The 13,872-nt window shown below is 40.9% G+C and overlaps 1 pseudogene; it reads right to left on the bottom strand.

Annotated features, from left to right (window-relative positions):
* Positions 1-837: 837 nt before the first annotated feature.
* LOC146591605 (olfactory receptor 5AR1-like) lies at positions 838-1,810 on the bottom strand (annotated as a pseudogene).
* Positions 1,811-13,872: the final 12,062 nt, after the last annotated feature.

The raw sequence follows: 13,872 nt of genomic DNA, 5'->3' as shown, positions 1-13,872 counted from the left end.
TTTACCCCATTTTATCCAGTGCTAGGAATGACCTTCCCATCATAATTTGGAGAAGGACTAATACACCAGGTCATAGTATATGCGTTGGTCTCTTGGTCTCTTGCATTAAACTTAGCATCAGGATTTCACTGTATGAAGTCCTAATGGGAAGAGAGATGAAGGGATGTGAGGTGATCTCCTCTTTCCTGGCAGCCAATCTCTTCCTTCACCCACCATTTCAGGTATTACCTGAGCAAGTGAAACATAGGAACTACTGGAGTATATGTAGAAATTGGCAGCACATAGCCATCATATAGGGTCATCTTGTATCAAAGTGTGGTATGATCTGACATATGAGCTTGGTGGAACTGCCATTAAAACTTAGACTCAACTGGCATAAAGGAACCCAGAAAGCCTAACTCAGTTTTAGACTTCTATATAGCAAATATCTTAAATATCTTAAAAATCTCAAATATCTTAAATTTAAGGTACATCTTAGTATCTTTGGCTTCCAAATAAACAAACAAGAATGCATATAATTATTCCCACTAAATTTGTCTTACAATGTCTGTATTTGCAGAGATCACAACACAAGATCAGGTGGAAGGCACATTATGGAGTAATGCTACATTACGTCTGAAAAGTTATTTCATAAGGACTGCTTATTACACATCTCTCTCTTAAGACTAAGGGCAAAGGGAGACCCCTGCAATAGGAAGAAAGTTTGCTTTGCCTCTTTCACAAAAGATAGATGTGGCAACAGGCAGTCTTGGATATTGCTCCCCTTTCCTTTCTCTTTGGCGGGGGGGAACTCACCTACCTGCATATTTAATTAATCTGTTTCAACAAAAGGGTGCATCATTTTCTTTCAGTTCTGCTTGGAGTCTTGAATCTCTGTTGTTTTCTTGGAGAGGAATACAGCCTTACTATTGTCCTTTGAAGGGCTTCTTTGACCTACTTGTTCCTCAGGCTGTAAATGATAGGGTTCAACATGGGAATTATCGGTATAAAATACGGAGATGATCTTGTCATGCTCCACAGTTTATTTGAAGTAGGCCTTAAGTACATGAAGGAGCCCATCCCATAGAACATGGTAACACCAGTCACATGGGAAGTACAAGTGGAGAAAGCTTTACATCTGCCTTTGGCAGATTTCATCTTGTGGATGGTGACCCTGATGCGTATGTAGGAGATGACAATGAGGAGGATAGTGGAGGTGACAAGCACAGTAGCTCAGGTGAAATGGACAAAATCAGTGATGTAAGTATCAGAGCAGGAGAGTTTCAGGATTGGGGGCACATTGCAGAAGAAATGGTTGATGATGCTGGAATTGCAGAAGGACAAGCGGAATATAAATGTCATCTGAACAGTTGCATTCACACAGCTCATGAAGTAGGAGCCACATGCAAGGAGCATGCAGAATCTGCTTGACATAATGACAGGGTAAAGCAAGGGATTGCAGATGGCTATGAACTGATCATACGCTATCACGGCCAGGAGGTAGCACTCTTCTGTCTCTGCAATGCAGAACAGGAATAGCTGAGATGCATATGCTGTGTACGATATTATTTTGTCTCTGCCACAAAGATCATCAGAGTGCTGGGTATCATGATGATGGAGTAGCTGACATCTAGGAAGGAAAGGCTGCTGATGAAGAAGTATATGGGGGCATGGAGCCTGAGGTTGATTCGGATGAGCACAGTCATCCCTAGATTTCCCACCAGGGTGAATGAATCGATCAGTAGAAACACCAAGAAGAGGATGACCTCTGGTTGTCTGTGAAGCCAAACAAGATAAATTCCATCACCACTGTGTGATTCCCTTCTGCCATCTATCTAGGGTGAGAAATCCAGGGTTACACCGAAGAAAACAAGACAAATGCAAGATGACTGTCAGAATGCCAACATGACCCTWATCAAGTTGACTGAGGATGAAGGTTTAATTTTGTGTATATTTCCCTATTCATGTTTTTTAAGTTTTGAACTCCATTTATCTCAGAGACATTTTCTACCTTTCAAAAATCCATGTTCTTTCTGTGTACCTTGAAGGAGCACAAGTTAACAAATCACACCTGTTCCTGCAAACTTCACTACTTTTCCCTCCCCAAATACTTAATTTAACTTCCACAGCAGACATCTGCACTGCAGGCATTAGCTCCACCATATTTGTTTCACCTCAACTATATTAGATGTTCACTTGAAGATGACTTGCATCATACCCTAGAAATGCTTTTTTTCACATGTTTTTATAGACGTAGTCTAGGTATTTAACTTTGCACATTGCTGAGATATAAACACATGCTAAACTAGGAAAATCTCTCAGACAAAAAAAAAGGGACCAAGGAAGTCTCTACTTACCACTATGCCGAAATGATATTTTGGGGCAACTATGGTAAGCAGCAGACAAAAGCTGGTGGCTTGGAAAAGCTGACCTATAAGCATTAGTTGTATTTCATCTTGAAAAAAAGCAAGGCTCCTGTAAATCTGAAACTAATGGGAAAATTACAATCAAATAACTTCTCAAGTATGTTCTACTTCAGAAATTTAGAAATAAGCTTTCTGTGCCCAGGAATAGAAAATTATGAAGAGATGTTGGAATAACGAATCTTGTCCATTTTATTTTTTTCGAAGGAAGAATGCACTCCACCAACATAATTCCCAGAAACTTTTGCCTAATTTGTTCTTTGAACTCTTTAGTAGCACAGTTTTCACAGAATCCCTAGCTATTTATGTTTGTTCTTTAAAAGATAGTGATTATTAAATTTTCTCCTAAATTTTAATCCAAAATTTCTCATCACAATTTAACGGAAAAAAACTTTTGTCCCAAGCATTATGGCATAAAAAAACCCTTTCATTTTTTAGACATTTTTCCACCACTGGTTTTAACACAGTTTTAATGCCTTTTTTTTTTTTTTTTTTTTTTTTTTTTTTTTTTTTTTTTTTTTTTTTTAAGTATATAGCTTTTCCTAGACTGTGTCCAGAAAGGCATTAGCTCATTTTATAAATTATTATCTTCAGTCAAAGAGTTTGTCTCATGGTAATTTTGCAAAACATAATCCCAGAGAAATGAGAGAGCTACTGCTTTGAAAGCTCCTAAAAGAAGGTCACACAATCTGAAAAGAAAACAGAGATTATTTTCAAGAATGCCTATATTGTTAGATGGGGGGAAGGAAGAGGAAGGGAATTCCTACTTCCCTGATGATATAAAGAAAAGGTGTGAAGTAGCTCATCTTCTGCATTCAGGCTTGTCAATGGAACTTGTATTTGCAACCCATTATTGCTTATTTTACCATTATGCTTACTTCACATTTTAGCATGCTGAGTGTGTTAGTGTTGCCTCTATTGTCAATTAACTCTCCGGTAGATGAAGCAGAGAAAGAGGAAGAAAATAATGCAGCTTCAACTGCAAGATGTACCATCTCTATTGTCTCCAAAGAAGAAGGAATTTCTGTCTCTAAATCTTTATCTTTACCTGAACCAGGGACAGAGCTTGCTCGTGGGAGAGGAAAGTCTCCAGCTCCTTGTCAGAAAGGAGATATTTTAGCAATTAACATGCACTTGTATATACTTATGTTCCATGTGAGTGCAGAATTCCTGTCTGGCCACAGTATCTGAACATAAGGCAAGGCACAATGGGACAATTAAAATGTCCTTTGTGCACCCTGTGGAGATAACCTGTCCCCCCATTATACAAATGGTCTTTCTTCCTCACATTTTTAAAGAGATTTTTTTTTCCCATGTGGTCCTCTGTGTTATTTTTCTTGTTTTCTTCTGCTATGTGGTAACCTAGGTCATAACCACCCCCCCACACACCATTTTCCAAACTGGGGAGCGAAACATAGGGAATGAGAAAAAGATGCTTCTGTTCAGTAGAGGAGAAGGCCATTCCCCCAGACTGCTCTGGAGACTTCAGCCACATCAACCTGTCTTGGTCTTCTGAGGCTCTAGGATATGCAGGGGTGAATTAAACCACTGGAGAAGAGTGACACTTAGGCCTTGTTTTGCATTCTGTGAAGCTCCTTTCGCAATCTGTGTATTGACATCAGACATGTGCTTCAGCTGATTCTGAAACATACTAAAGACATAAGAAGCACACGTTCTCTACACTTCTAACTTCTACACTGGGACCCCCAATATGTGAAATATGACAGTAAATTAATTCAAGGCACAAACTAATACTCTTCTAAGATGCTTCAGTTAAAACAACTATGTATGTATTTATGTGTAGCCAAATCAAACAGCTTGACTAGATAAGTCAATGTTCTTTACACATTCAGTCCAAGAGAAGTAAGTCCCCAATCCTTTCTGTTTATTAATTTCTCTAGATCATTCAATTTAATGGAACATTTGCCCAGCTAAAGCTGTTCAAACTTGGAGTGAGGAAAAATTATTGACATTTGAGATGAAAAGATGAAGTTTCTGATGATTAAAAAGGTTCATAGATTCTGTGAGGAGAAAGTTAATCAACAGAGATGGCAGAAAGGAACAAAGAGTGTATTCCTTTGAAACACAAAGTCTGTAGACTGCACAGTGAACCTACATAGCCTACTGTGAAGGTCACAGGATTAATATGCTGTCATAATGTGAGAAGTACTAATGATATAGCGGAAACTAAGAGGCAAAGTTAAGGCTCACAGAAAGGTAGATGAAGACCTGGAATTTTTTGGTTATATTTTCTGAAATGTTCTTAGCATTTTATGGCATACTAAGGAGAGAGTGGAAAAATATCTATTTAAACAGTTAAGATAATTGTATGAGGAAACCTTTAGCTTCATTAAGGGTCTAAGAGAATTCTATAATAAAGGCATCCTGTGCAAGAGGGGTAGATTTCATCTGAACAACTAGGAAACCAAACTGCTGGCAAATCAGAAAGATGTTAAATGAGCTTGAAAGTAATGGGAAAATAAACAAATACGGAAGGCTGTGTGGCTCCAGGGTAATGTTTCTAAGACTGAATATATGAAAATTCTGTAGCAGGAAGTGAAGGCTAAGTCAGAAGATAGAAAATGAATGGAAAGCACTGAATAAGGTTCCAATTAATGCAAGAGGCTTGAGAAATAAAGTTTCCCCAAACTTTAATTTTGGGCCTAAAATGTTGGTGTTCTTATACAAGGTGGACTGGAAATTTGGTGGAAGGAAGACTGCTAGTAGGACTTCTAATACCAGAATGCAGAATAGTTAAGTAGTTGGGGGAAACCCTGCTGGTGGCAGAGCAATGTGGTGTGTTGAAGATAAATGCCTTAAACAATCCATCTCAATAAGTAGCACAGAACCTGTATGGACTAAAATGTGAAGAGCACAACAGTGAAGTTTTTCATTTGCTGCTGGGTAATGCCTCGTATGAGGTTCAAAAATGCACATAGAAGCACCCTGATGACAGTGACTCTAATATCCTTAACTTTAGCTATGTGTCTGCAGGAATAATAAAAATGAAAATAATCTATGATACTTGCTCTAAAATTAATCACAGGATCACAGAAATGGTAAGCTTGGAAGGGACCTCTGGAGATCATCTAGTCAAACCACAGGAGAGCGGACTTTGGGCTCTTCAGGGACCTACTTGGAAAAATCCCATGGGTTAGGGCCCTAGAAGGAAGAGGGGTCCAGGAGAGCTGGCTAGTATTCAAGCATCACTTCCTCCAAGCTCAAGAACAGTGCTCAAGAACTCCAGCAAAGGGGGCAGGAGACTTGCATGGGTGAGCAAGGAGCTCCTGGCAAAACTCAAACAGAAGAGGAAAGTACACAGAATGTGGAAGAGGAGACAGGCTGCTTGGGAGGATTATAAGAATGTTGTCAGAGTATGTAGAGATGAGACAAGGAAGGCTAGGGCCCATTTGGAATCTGGCAAGGGATATCAAGGACAACAAGAAGGGCTTCTTCAAATACATCAGTAGCAAGAGGAAGACTAGGGAAAATGTGGGCCCACTGCTCAGGCAGGCAGGGGCCCTGGTGACGAAGGATACAAAGAAGGCAGAGTTACCAAATGCTTTCCTTGCTTCAGTCTTCACTGCTAATGGCAGCCCTGAGGAATCCCGGAGCCAGGAGACAAGAAAGAAAGTCTGGAGAAAGGAAGTCATTCCTTTGGTTGAGGAGGATAGGATTAGAGATGTTCTAGGCAAACTTGATGTCCACAAATCCATGGGCCCTGATGGGATGCAGCCACGGGTACTGAGGGAGCTAGTGGATGTTGTTGCCAGGCCACTCTCCGTCATCTTTGAAAAGTCATGGAGAACTGGAGAGGTGCCTGAGGACTGGAAGAAAGCCAATGTCACTCCAGTCTTCAAAAAGGGCAAGAAGGAGGACCCAGGCAACTATAGGCTGGTCAGCCTCACCTCCATCCCTGGAAGGGTGGTGGAACAGCTCATTCTGGATGTCATCTCCAGATATATGGAGGAAAAGAAGGTGGTCAGGAGTAGCCAGCATGGATTCACCACGGGGAAATCCTGCTTAACCAACCTGATAGCCTTCTATGGTGACATGACTGGCTGGGTAGATGAGGGGAGAGCAGTGGATGTTGTCCACCTCAACTTCAGCAAGGCTTTGGACACTGTCTCCCATAACATCCTCCTAGATAAGCTCAGGAAGTGTGGCTTAGACAAGTGGACAGTGAGGTGGATTGAGAACTGGATGAAAGGGGGAGCTCAGAGGGTCGTCATCAGTGGTGTCAAGTCTAGCTGGAGGCCTGTGGCTAGTGGCGTCCCCCAGGGCTCAGTACTGGGTCCCATCCTGTTCAACTTCTTCATCAATGACCTGGATGAAGGGACAGAGTGCCTCCTCAGAAAGTTTGCTGATGATACCAAGCTGGGAGGAGTGGCTGACACACCTGAGGGCTGTGCTGCCATTCAGAGAGACCAGGGCAGGCTGGAGAGCTGGGCAGAGAGGAGCTTCCTGAGGTTCAGCAAGGGCAAGTGCGGAGTCCTACACCTAGGGAGAAATAACCCTAGGCACCAGTACAAGCTGGGGGCTGACCTGCTGGAAAGTAGCTCTGCAGAGAAGGACCTGGGAGTGCTGGTGGATGACAAGTTGACCATGAGCCAGCAATGTGCCCTTGTGGCCAGGAAGACCAATGGTATCCTGGGGTGCATTGGGAAGAGTGTTGCCAGCAGGTTGAGGGAGGTGATCCTGCCCCTCTACTCAGCCCTGGGGAGGCCTCATCTYGAGTCCTGCATCCAGTTCTGGGCTCCCCAGTCCAAGAGAGACATGGAACTACTGCAGAGATTCCAGCATAGGGCTACGAGGATGATCAGAGGACTGGAGCATCTGCCCTCTGAGGAACGGCTGCAAGAGCTGGGCCTCTTTAGCCTGGAGAAGAGAAGACTGAGGGGGAATCTTATCAACGTCTACAAGTACCAGAAGGGAGGGTGTCAAGGGGATAGAGCTAAACTCTTTTCAGTGGTGCAATGGAGGCAACAGGCACAAACTGAAACACAGGAAGTTCTACCTGAATGTGAGGGGGAATTTCTTCACTGTGAGGGTGACAGAGCACTGGCACAGGTTGCCCAGAGAGTTTGTGGAGTCTCCTTCTCTGGAGATATTCAAAGCCTGCCTGGCTGCAACCCTGTCTAACATGCTCTAGGTGACCCTGCTTGAGCAGGGTGGTTTGACTAGATGATCTGCAGAAGTCCCTTCCAACCTTACTGATTCTGTGTGTGGATGACTAAAACAGTGCTGAACTCTGCTACTGCAGAAAAGACCATGTGCACCATGTGAGCAAAGCGCAGATCAGAACAGGAGTGCTTCTGCAAGGCAGGAATGTCACAAAAGAAGTGATTGATGATGTTGAGGCCACAGAAGGACAAGCTGAATAAAGAAGCTGTGTGGGCAACTGCCTAAGTATGATGCAGAAACCARCTGGCTCAGAGATATGAACCAAACATGTGCCATCACAGCCAGGAGCAAAACCTCAGCATTTATCGAAAAAGAGTGAAGAAAAAAAATGTGTGGCACAACCAGTGAAAGAAATTACTTTCTTTTCTTCTAACAGATTCACCATTCTCCTGGGGGTGATCACAGAGCAGTAAGTGATATCAACAAAGGACCAGTTACATAGGAAAAAGTACATGGAGATGTGCAAGAAAGGCTCAATTCTGATTTATGTAATGATGGTGATATTTCCAACCAGGCTCCAGTGCAGATAAAGAGCAACAGCACAAAGAGGATGGCTTGCAACTGAGAACTGTTTGTGAAGCTTTGGAGAGTGAACTCAGATACCTCAGTAAGATTTTCTTCCACCATTTAGTTCAGCTGCACATTTTAATGCTGGAGGGGATAGAATACATCCAATTAACAAATCAAAAAAAAATCCCTAGCCCCAGAAAGCTAAAAAATAAATAAACAATAGCCCCAAACCAAGGTAAAGCTTTTTTCTTTTTTTTTTTTCTTTAATTGGTTAAATGAATAAGATATTGTGAGATCTCTCACAATCTTAACATTTCCTAATAAGGATACACTGAAGTTTAAGTCTGTTAATTATTCCCGTGTTTTGGGGGTGGAATTCATGTGACCAGATAAAGTTGTGTACAACTGAATATTCCTCTACATTTATTCTGTTATCAAAGGAAATGAATGAGCACTTTCAGAAAGCAGTTAATTTCATCCAGGAGCAGACATTTAAAAGAGGTCAGAAGACTCCTATTGTTAATTGCTTAAGATCTTCCAGCTGTTTATAAAGTAAGACTATGATGAGAACTCAGAATAAAATGATTATAAAGTAGGTATGTAAAGTAGGTAAAGAAAGATTATCTGACATAATCAAGTCTAAACCAGAAGATCAGTTCTTAGCAGTCTCTACAGGTTTACAGATGTGAAGGAATCTCACAAGCACAATTATTAAGAATTACTGAGGAGTTAGGATATAGTTACAACTTTTTCTAAATAAAAATGGCTATCTGCTATCTACAGAGGACAGAAAAAAAAGTATGCACATCAGCAAATTGAAATGACTGCAGATTTAGAAGATGATAACTTTGTAAAAGCAGTATGATTAATAACCAGTGATATTTTGAGGCATTAACACAAACTTTTTCAGAGCTGGAAGGTATATGTCCTTGCTGAAATTCTCCCAGAACTCTAGCACTTTCCTAAGGAATATTTTCCTTAGAAACGGTAAATGTTTATAATTAAAACCCCACTCAAAATATCACCTTTAATTACAACTTCTATTTTAATCCAAACTGAATCAAAAATACATTATTCAGAAGAAAGCAGCCCTAAAGGTACGGTTAAGATGGTCAAGGTTGATGTGGGCCTCTCCACAGTCAAAAGACAGAATTCAGACTGTAGTTTATTTTTTTTGACTTACTATTATCTCATTTATTCATTATTTTCATTTCATCTGAGAATGATCTTGAACAATAATTAAAGTGAAATCACCAATTTCTTGTTACATTATTTTCACTTTAGAAATAGCTAGGTGTTTTAGTTGTCCTTGCTCTGTTAATTCCTCAGGCTTACCTTCCCTAAGTGTCTACTTCAAACAGCAAGCATGTTCTGAAATATAACTGGCATTTACCTGTATCACACTGCCAATGCATATTGGTACTGGACCCTTGAGACCTTTCATGAAGTTGACCGTGGTATACTGTTGAAAATCACATCCTACCTTCTTTATAGATAAGCAAGTCTTTCTCTCTAGGGCTTTATATTGGGAATAGCTCTCTAATACAAAATCTGATTTTGAATATTTAAAATAAATTACATCATTGAAATTAAGGTACTGCTGTCTTCATGCATAATAAGCATTAATATTTGTAAACAGTGTTACTGCTTAATTTCTTCTAGTTCTTGTTCTTGCTCTTTTTTCTCTTCACATTATAAGAAAACACACAGTAGTCTAGGTTATTAATGAACAGTGGGCCAAATCCTGTCAGTGTCATCTTGCGTATTTCTGCTGTTTTGGTGGACCTGTTCTAAATGACAGCTCCTATGGATGTAACCTGGTAGCTATCGCAGGGACTTGAACACTGGGAAACTGTGGTTTGACTTTGGTATTTAGTAGTTTCTCCCTTTTCTCTGTGAAGTAACTTTACAAGGATATCAACAAAGCAAATAAAATAAGAGAGAGATTGTGGATATCACTAAATACACATTTTGAAACAGATTTTTTTTTCTTCTGGTATAGGGATTTGTGAAGGATTAATGCTGAATGAGATGTTTCACTCATTTCAGTCCTTACTGTACAGTGAGAAACTTGGCCATAGTAAGAATGAATTCTCTATTTTGAATTGAATTAATGTGAGATTAAAAAATGAGAGATTAGTGTGTACATTTTTGTCTGCTGGTGCTTTGGGGAAGATCCTTTCTGAACTCCAAATAACAGATTCAAGGACTATCCTTAAGAGGTACTTCAGTTATGGGAATACTGAGGCATGAATGGAAGCTGTTTTGGGGGTCCTTGCAGTGGTGTTCCCCTCAGTAAGCTAGGCTTTTAGATGGATCTGCCTTTCATTTTTCTAATCAATGATGACACTTCTATATGTTTCTGTACACAGTATTTTCCAAGATAACCAAGAACATGCTCAGTGGTGCAAGTGAAGAGATATCAAATGAACAGCTGTATGGCCAAAAAAAGCCATTGTTCTGATACAGGCCCTGTTCTGGTCTAGTAACCAAAAGGATGAGCTGGCTTTCAGTTTAAAATTAAGTTGAAAGTTTTGCTTTGAAAGTTTTGAAAATGGTTATTTATCTTGGGGCTTTCACAGGCAGATACTTCCTGGACCTTAGAGAGTTCATGATCAAGGTAACTGTCAAAATTTGAGCAAGATATTCTTGGAATATATTTGCTAGGAGAAAAGGAAATGTGTGTAATAAGATCACTGAGTCTTATGAAAGGGTTTGCTTAGCTGCTCTGCTATATAACTGAAGCTTAGAATTTGGTTCTGATCATTCTCCAGGAAATCTTGGGTAACTTATACACTTCTCACTGGTGGCATATCACATCTTGTGCTTCTGGAGAAGGAAAAAGAAGAAAAAAGATTTTGGTATTTGGGATTAATGCAAATAAATTTTAAGAGAGTCAAATTCAGCTTCTCTAAATTCAGAGGTGGGATTCAGCTTCAGATTCATACAAATAATTCCCTGTATCAGCAATATAAATGCCTGTATGTGTTTTGGGTATCTAGTTTCCCATTGTATTTCATGGACATTTAGCCAACAGTACTACTGAAGTCAATAGGACAAATTATCTCACCCTAAAGTAGACACTTATACCCTGAACTCCATAGACTGTTTTAGATTCTCACAGGATCTAGAATGTCATAATCCCTAAGCCCCACATCAGATGTCTGCATGTGGAATTGTGTGCTGCTGCAGGTGTCTATATCACAGAGAGCCACACATTAACCACTTGTCTGGGATTCATTTGGGTAATATTTCATCTTACTCCAGAGGAGACATATTTTTAGATGAATTACTATATTTTCTTGACTAGACCTCTGCTGACTACACTTTGGAACCAGCCTTCTAGTCTCTCTTTAGATGCCTATGAAGTTAAGAGGGATGAAACCTACACCATGTGTGTTTTTAATGGGGTCAGTAGCCACTTAAAATGAAGATGTATTCAGATGATTCATTCTCAGGATAAAAACATGTGTGAGACAGGTAACACAGCTTGTCCTCTGGAGGTGTCTATTTTTTATTATCGACTCCAAGAGGAGCCCAAACAGGATTTCTTTTATATAGTTACATAACTTTGCATGTAGCCTTGCTCTTTCTTGCAAAAGTCAGCAATATCTTCGGAGCAGTAGCAGCAGAGTAGCTGACATCTAAGAGGGGCAGGTTACTAAGAAGGAAGTACATAGGAGCACGCAGCTGAGACTCAGCCTTGATTAATATCACCATCTCAAGGTTTCACAGCAGAATTGGTAAGTAAATGAAAGAAAAACCCACAATTAGCATAACCAGTGTGTTAAAGGATGTTGTAGAGTTACTGCCCCAGCAGGCTCTGGGAACCAGGGATCCCTCCTGCCTGGTCACTGGAGCCCAGCCCAGTAAGCCTGGGAAATCTTTCTGTCCCAGGTTGATGGATGCAGCTGCTGCTCTCCTATGTGCAGGCTCAGTCAGTAGCAAAGCTGAGCCCTCTGTCCCTCTAATATCCCTACCTAGACTGAGCTTCTAGCTCAATGGTTAGTCCAGCTTGGAGTTTGCTGGAAAATACACACCCCAAGGCACACCAGGTTAGGGGAAAACACAAAAACACTGTGGTCCCTTCAGCAGCTGGTGCCCAGGCACATGGGTGCTATGAAATGTGGTCTAGTACCAGCCACTGACACTGAGATCCTCATTCTGCTCACCACCCTTCTTCACCTAGCTGGCCTGAATGATACATCTGCAGTATGAGCCCTGAGCACTTGARCACTCTCACTTCAGTTACTGGCATCACAGTCACAGGGGCCACCACCRCCTCAGATCTGACTCCAGTTACTGGCCCAAAATTCACTCACTCATATCTCTCCAGTTGCTGGCACCTAGACTTTACAGCACTCACACATGGGGTACAGAGTGAAGTTACATGGGAAGATAACTAAGAGGTTTTAACAGAAAGATAGAATAGATTGTGGTGATGAGCTGCAGAGCTCCATCACACAAGCATAATAACTGGCAACTGCTTACATATGACCAGTCCCTTTTACACCTCTCTTTCCTATTCCCCCTCTTTGTTCCTCCCTAATCCCTTCCTCCACATATTGCTTAATCAGTTCTGCTTGTTTCTACAACCCTCTATGAGCAACCCAAAATCCTTAGTTACAAAGTCCAGGTTATCCCTTTTCAAAACTATACCTATAATTTCCTAATGGCCAATTAATTACAGACAGGAGACTTTTGGTCTTTGCTATTGTCTGTTATTTCTTGCCTATCAGGTTCAGGTCTCTGTGTTGTCTTTTTTTATTGCTTTACTCTTTGTCCTTGATCAGACAACCTTAATGAAGCAGATCCTCACAAAAATCACAAACCCTTACATTGTCTCCCATGAGCTGCTGCCTATTCCACTGTCTATTAGGCAAAGTTTCAAAAAGATTGAATGTGGATACAGGCAAAGGAACTCCTTCAGAGGCCTTCAGTGTAGCCCAGAGATTATTGTTCTTTGCATTTCCTCATGCCTTTAGTGATTCTCAGACAAGCATGAGCAAACTCTGGAAAGTGTTGAGAAGGAAAACTGCTTCACCAGACAGTAGCACTTTTGCTGTGCTTGGGCACCCAATCACTCTCCTGCCCTGCTCACATCCCTGAAGGCTGTCAGCATCAGCTTTCCTGTTTCCAAGGAGAATAGCTCCAGCTGATCATACTGAAGGAGTCAGCCTCCTTTTCCTCCACCAAAGACAACCACAGGCACACTGATTAGGGCACGCTGATTTCATGCATGCTATTCTTCAAGGATCCAAGACCAAAGAAATGTGTTGTCTCTCCTCTCAGCTAAAAAAATACAATGCACGTTTGTGGAGTCATCTCCCTTCCCAGATTGGGCATGTAGTAGTGACTCATGTTTGAGGAAGCAAATTGAGGAACGGCCAGCTAAAAGAGTGTAATAAAAACCCTGCAAAGAATGTCTTCATTTGCTATCTTTAAGCCACTATGCTTACATTAATATTTTGATATTGCAATGTGAAAGAAATTCAGTCCTACAGTGGAGAAGTCAGCCTAGGGAGTCCCAGCTGGGGCAATAATTTCTCTCAGTTTCTCTTATTGTGCTGCTCAGGAAAGCCTCTGACCCACAGAACTTGGTTCAGATGCTAGGCCCCTTGACCTGAGCCAGAAAAGGTCCTGCAGTACTAGGATGCCAAAAAAAAAAAAAAAAAAAAAAAAAGAGAGAAAGAACAGACCTTACAGCCTACAGGTTAGAATGCTCACATGGAGAGGATGGATCTGGAACTCTGGACAAAACACAGAAACAATCTTT

Source organism: Rhea americana, unplaced genomic scaffold (assembly GCF_003343005.1).
Source record: "Rhea americana isolate MKP2758 unplaced genomic scaffold, rheAme1 scaffold_368, whole genome shotgun sequence".
In the NCBI taxonomy this organism is placed as follows: Eukaryota; Metazoa; Chordata; class Aves; order Rheiformes; family Rheidae; genus Rhea; species Rhea americana.
This window is presented reverse-complemented; position numbering and strand designations above follow the sequence as displayed.